A 7153-nucleotide genomic window follows, 5' to 3' on the forward strand; every position below is an offset into this window, starting at 1 on the left:
AGATAAAGAAAATATATATATATATATATATATATATATATATATATATATATATGCTACAAATAAAATGCTTGATTTTTAACTTAATGTTGATGTTGGATGTTAGCACTGGTGATATCAAATAGTACAATTGGCATTGATGTCCCTAGAAATATTTGGGTTGTATTTTAGCTGATTAACTTTATTGGGCAAGAGATTGTTTTAAAGACTACAAAAGACTTGATAAAACCTTTAGTTATGATGAAGTGTGTATTGGTGATATGGAGATCTAATATTTTTGTTCATGATAATGAAATTAGACTTCTTTTTTTTCTATTCCTTGAATGTATATTTTTATGTCATGTAAATTTAATTATTTTTATAATCAAATTGATGAAGAAACAATACTTGATGACCTCTCTATTTTCGTGCAAGAGTGATTCATATTTTTAATTCCTTGCTCTCAATAGGGGACTGAATTCTTTGTCTTTGAGAAGTATTAAAATGTTCAAGTTCAATTAGAAATTTAATAAATTATAATTGAATTTTCAACCAAAAACATATAAACATTGCCCTCTAGTGGGAGAAAACTAGCCTTGATCTCTTTATTGATAACGATTTAATCTATTATTAAATATCATGTAAAGCTTTTGAATCAGTTTATATCTTTATTATAGAATATGTACCTTTTGAGATTTATGCTCTTTGAAAGTTATATTTGAATACAATACCTACTTCTCTTAAGAATTATACCTTTTGAAATTTTTTAAATGAGTGAAAAAAACATGCACCTTCTAAGTGTTATAATATTCAAGATTTTTAGAAAATTTAAAAATTTATGCTTTCGATTGTTATTAGAATTTAAAGATTTTTTAAGGAATTAATATATTATGAGGCTTAATCCTTCTAGGATTTTTCAGTGAACTTGCTCATTTAAACATTTTATTCTTCTAAGATTTTTATAGAGTATATATTTTCTAAATATTAGCCTGCTAAGATTTTTGGGAGAAATTGTCACTCCTAAAGCTTTAGCTTTTTGAGATTTTTTAATGAACTTACATTTTCTAAGTTTTAGTCTTTTAAGATTTGTCAGAGAAGTCATGCCCTTTAAGGCTTTAACCTCTTAAGATTTTTTTGAGAACTTGTATCTTCTAATGTTTAGGTCTTTTGAGATTTTTTAGAGAGCAAGTACTTTTAAGGTTTTATCCTTCTAAGGATTATGCCTTCTAAAATACTTTGAAGAATGTTTATTTTTTAGAATTTAGCCTTGTAATTTTTTTTTTGGAGAGTATATCTTCTAAAGTTACAACCTTGCATTTTCATTTATTTCTTGGTGAATGCATACCTATTGAGGCTTATGAATTCTATGTTTTCTTATAGACGGATACAATGTCAACCACTTTTACATTGAGTCTTTAAGTAATGATCTTATCTAATTTTAGTTTTTTATTGAGGCTTCCTTAAAAGCATGCTGCTAAAAGTTTATTTATAAAAATCTTTCCCGCAACATGCTCTCATAGGATTATATTAATTGATTTTGCTAGAAAAAAAGTTTTATTATGCATGAGAAAAATAATATATTTAAAAAAAAAAAGATAATTTGTCATCTTAGAAGATAGAGGCCACATCTTGGTGAGTAAAAAATAGATGACGAGTATAATTTTCTTATATTTTTTTTTTGTGATATTAATGCAACACCTTCTATATTATTCTTGTGTTTGCTAAAGTATTATTCAAAATGCTTCTAATGCAGACTGATGATCTTATATAAAACTGAATTATATATCATATTAATAAAGAACAAAATTAGTTTTGGATGGACACCTCTAAGAAAAATACTTCAAAATAACTCATAATCTACTCTTTTAATTTAATTTAAAAAATGTTTTTAATTGCTATATCATTTTGATGGAATCTAAGAACATGGAAGGTTATTTAGTAATCCTCTAATTGGTAATGAATTATTCATGAAAAGTTCTAAAAACAAGTTTGGGAAATGTATGAATGTCTTACCAAGGAGAGAATAAACTAATTATAAGCAGAAACCTTAAGCATCATTTGGAGGACCTATCAAAAAGATGCATTAAAGGTCTATTGAATGTGTATGATGATCTTATAATATTGCAGGGGTTCATAAGGATTAAAAGACCTATTATATTATTTTATAACAAAAACTTGAACCCTATTGAATGGGATGCTAATGAATAGCTTTGCCCAAAGTCAAAGAATCATGAAATATGAGGAATAAATTGATTCCTATCTCTCAAGAAAAACTCCTCTTAAAAGAGACATCAATGTTCTTCTTTTAAGAAAACATAAGCATTGTTAATATTATTGAGGGTTTTATTTTTCAACAGCGTGTAGGGTGTCTTTATAGAACCATACAAATTCAAAGATTTATTTATTTACATAATCAAACACGATATCAAAAGTAATATGCTATCTTGAGAGATAAAAATACCACTTTACGATGGGATCAATTACTTTAATTAAGAAATTTTGAATATTTATAATGGCCTTGATTGAAATTGATAACTCTTTCCCCTATCTAATCAAAAAACAATATAAGGTTGAGATTAAATACTAGGTTACAAATATTGTATAGGCGAAAGTCTCTATATCTAATTACATTTTAAGAAATCAAATTTACTTAAACAACTCTCACTAAAGGCTATGGTTTTTTTTCCAAGAAATTTCTATGTTTAGGCTTCCACAATTGATTATTAGGAATCTCAAACGGGAAATGCTCAAAGTGTAATAGTCACTAACGAAATCTAAGGAAAAAAAGAGTAGGAAATGTCGAGGATACTGAAAAACTATATGACATCTCAACTATCCTATTGTTTTGCTTTAATAATTTTGAAATATATTTATTTGATGTTTCACCTTGACATTTTATTAGAATGTTTAGGACTTAACTCACATGAGATTTGATCATGAGAAAATATAATAGGTGAGGATTTATGTCGTTGTTAGATTAGCAACCTCAAAATTCTAAAGTTAAGGTGAAGTTCACTAAAATAAGTGAAAACTTTGAAACCTTAATCTTAAAGAAAGAAAAAAAAAATAAACAAATAAAATGCAATGGACTTACGACCCTTCCTGGAAAAGGCTATCATCTAAACCACCTAATTTTATGTTGATACCATGCATGATTTATCTCAATGATGCAAGATATGGTTTGTTATTATTTTTTGGGAATAGTTTGTCTTACAGTTTAATTATAAATCAAGTTGCCTTAGTATGACTAGTATGCATAATGCCCTAAAACTAGTGCAAATATATATTTAGCGATTTAAGATTTAGCTAGCCACACTCAAGTCACTTTCTTTTTTTTATATTAACTCATAGTATCGAGTGAATCAGAACAAGTTTTGTAATAGGTTATGAGGGTCCTTAATGATGAATACTTAGAGAATCTGTTCATAAGACTAACTGAAATGCAAAGACAAACTCACTCTATATGGTGGTGGTCCTCATAGGATAGACATACCACCCATTTTCATGCATTGAGTAAAGGCCCAAAAGATAAAGAATACAAGCATCATAATTATGCATATGCCTATGGTGATTCCCTAAATTGTAAAAAAGTTATAACTTCATTTTAGTTAATTATCAATTCGGTTCTTTTATATGCATGATGTTTCTAAATTTGTGAATGCAACAATTTATGTAATTTTAGCTTTGGTTATGAGTTCTGTTAAATTTTGAAGAATTAAGTTAAAGTTTTTAGGTTTGAGTATAAAATTTAATCTTTAAATGTGCCTACTTACAATCTAGGTCAAAGGCATAAATAAAAGCATTTGCCTAAAATGTGGGTATACCTATCAAGCAAACACAAGGCAAAGACAAGATAATCAAAGGGTGTCAGTCTTCGACCTACATCACACTCATTGGTGTACATCATCCAAATCATCGTTACTGGTTTGGTTGAAGTTCATCATTTGTTTCAGTGTTCATCCATTTTTGGATTATTTGGATGTTGATGGTCATTCAACTAAAACACACCCTAACTCTAGAAAGGAAACGACATTCTAGGAAATAAATCATAGGTTACTATAGTAGCCTAATTGTTTTAACTATAATAGTTTTGCAAAACAGAGTTAGCACATCCTAAGCTTACTATAACAACCTAAAAACATGCACAAAAAATTACCACAACTAGTGTAACAAAGATTCATCTATTTGTCCTAGCAAGTGTTTAATGAGCAAATAATCACAACACAAAATCTTTCTACTCCTATGACGTCTAAAGAGTTGGTGCCTTATGACTTCTAAATGTGGGTGAATGTGAAGTAAGGAAATAATTAAGTTTTATTTAAGATGACCCCGATCAAGATGCCTATGATTTTACATCATCCCAGGGTCATCAGTGTTTTGAATCTATTTAGTCAAAAAAGGTAGTTAATCTAGTCTTACCGAAAGATCCTTGTCAGCAACATGGGTTGTGTCATACATGAAATCTTTGTACGCCCACGGGTTAATTATTGTTTGATTTGCATTCAACAATGTTTATTCATTAAGGTTTACTTTATGTTTTAATATCTTTCAAATTTTAAGACTTGATAATTTTAATATTATTCAACCTTTATTTTAGCTTTTAATCAATTTTATTTTTATTAGAATTAATTTTAATTAATTTTTTTAAAAGGATTTATTTTATTATTACTAGTATTGTCTTTATGATTCCCCTACTCAAGATCCCATAGTTACATCGTCCCAGGGTCATTAGTGTCTGTGGTCTACTTCATTACAAGTAACCAGAGAAATTCTTGTTAGAAAACATTGGTTACCTCATCCAAGCCTTCCTCACAAACAAGGGTTGGTTTGATTACTTTTAAGTTTTAATGGATTTTTAGGGTTTACTTTATGTTATGATGGCTTCATAACCATTACTTGCCTTTTATGTAAGTTCACTTGTTAAGCTTTTAAAGTTTTTTTTTAATGTCCAGTTTGATGTTATGTTTAGGTTTATTTTTTTGTTTGGTTACTTCGTGAAGATTGGGCTTGATTATTGGTTCTATGTGTTTTAAGTTGTTTTGATATAATTGGTTTGTTTCATTTGGTTTGGGATTTTCCTGGTGAAGTTATTAACATGTGGGGTATATTCATAAACTTGCCATTCTTGACCTAAAATACTTTTTCTCAAGATGAGGGTTGTTTAGTATATTTTAGTGTTTATTGTTGAATATTTTGAAGTGATTAATTAAGGATCCCTATCTTAATAAAATTCTTTATTGAGTTTGACATAAATTTTTTTTTTGTGTTTAATTAACATTTGAGTTCATATTAATAATTTTTTTTAATTTTAAATTTATTACGCTTTAAGTGTATTATTATTTATTATTATTATCATTGTTATATTTTTTATTATTGAGGTTATATTTATAATCATAAATGAATCTCCAATCATCTTTAATGTAATCGAATTTTGCTATATCTTCATTTTTTGTTAATTAATGATCATTTAAGTTCAAATTTTATGAATTGTAGTTTTTAAATGTTTAAATTTAAAGATTAATGAGTGAAGGAGGATATACTTGTAAATTTTTTGTTCTTACTCTTTTAATTATAGATTTCATTATATCTTAATTGCTATAAGTTTCATTAATTAAAATTTTGAGATCTGCTGAAATTACTCTTAAAGGAACTTTCATGTTTTTTTATTTCCATTTAATTTTAGTTAGTTTGTTGAAGTAAATTATAAATTTTATTAAATTTCCTTCAAGATGTTTTAAATAATAAGTTGATTCTTAATTTTCTAACCTTGATTGATTAAGGTTAATAAGATCTTATAACATATGATTTTTATGGTTTTTGAATAATTATAATTTCCCTAAGCTCATCCTTAAGGTTTGACTTGAATTTTTGACTTAAAAATTTCATTTCATATGTTAATTCGGCTCAACTATTAGGGTGAAGAGTTTAATTTACTTTTTTGATTAAGTTTTGGAGACTAAGGGCTAAAGTGTAATTTAACATTTTTATAAATGTACCCCTCAATGGTTTTAAGTGATTTTTGAGCTTTAATGGATGGAAATAACATTTTTTTTCACAAGTATACTAAATTTTTTATCCTTTAAAATTTTTTATATTAATTTTTATATTTATTTTTGTGATTAGTTGTTATTTTCATTAGAAATTAGGTTTTTTAATGGAAACGATGATCTTTGTCATTGGAAAAATCTAGGAATGTTCCCATGAGCAGAAAGATCATGCCCTACGAATTTTAATTAATTTTGATGCCAAATTAAATTTAATGATTTAATTACTTATTTAAGGTTTTAATTAATTTTTAAAATTATCACCTGACAATTTACTTCAATTTTATTTTTCCTTGATTCCCCTCTATTTTTTAAATCAAATGCATATTGTTTCATCTTATTTTGATTTGTGTTTAATTTATTATTAATTTTTGAAGTTTTGAAAAATTTTTAGGATTTAATTAAATAAAAAATTTGGAATTTTCTATTTATCTGAAACGTCGCTGTCTGAATTCTTGGTGTATGCTAAAGGGAACATATCTCTCTTTGATTGATAGGCAATGATTGGGATTGTTGACGTGTTTTGCAATCCAATATTTACTCCAATCTATGCTTAGTCATTTGATTTAATCACCGTTGTCCATTTCTAATACAAGAAAACAAATGGCATTGATCATCATCCCCACAGGAATGAAGTATTGAGACCATTCACACCCTAAGGCTAAATTCTTGTGAGCTAACACACCAACCTAAGATCTAGCTAAGACAAAACATTCATTTAAGCCTAGAGAACACATCAATACGACTAGATATGCCTAAATTTATGATTCTCTTTGAAAAAGACCAAATCCAAGGGGAATTTCTGAGTTTCTTGTGATTACCTTAGCCCTAGAGATAAGGAATTTAAAGAGTTATAAACAATCGCCTTGAGTAAGCACACCTCCTCCAAGCACAAGTTTGACTCAATTTTGGTTTTGTTTGTGAGCTATAGACCAAACAATGCCTCTGTTAAGCTAATATGAAGAATAATTTTGGATTTTAATGGGTTTGAACATAAGTCTATGAGATTTCTTATTGTGGCTTGTTGAATTTAGGGTTGTTTAGTGATTGAGAAGGCTTGGGGATGATGGGAATGAGTTTATGAGGTATGTATCTTGAGTTTGAAAGCAAACGAGGCAAGGTTTGGTTTA

The sequence above is a fragment of the Phalaenopsis equestris genome, unplaced genomic scaffold (assembly GCF_001263595.1).
Source record: "Phalaenopsis equestris unplaced genomic scaffold, ASM126359v1 Scaffold001231, whole genome shotgun sequence".
NCBI classification, from domain to species: Eukaryota; Viridiplantae; Streptophyta; class Magnoliopsida; order Asparagales; family Orchidaceae; genus Phalaenopsis; species Phalaenopsis equestris.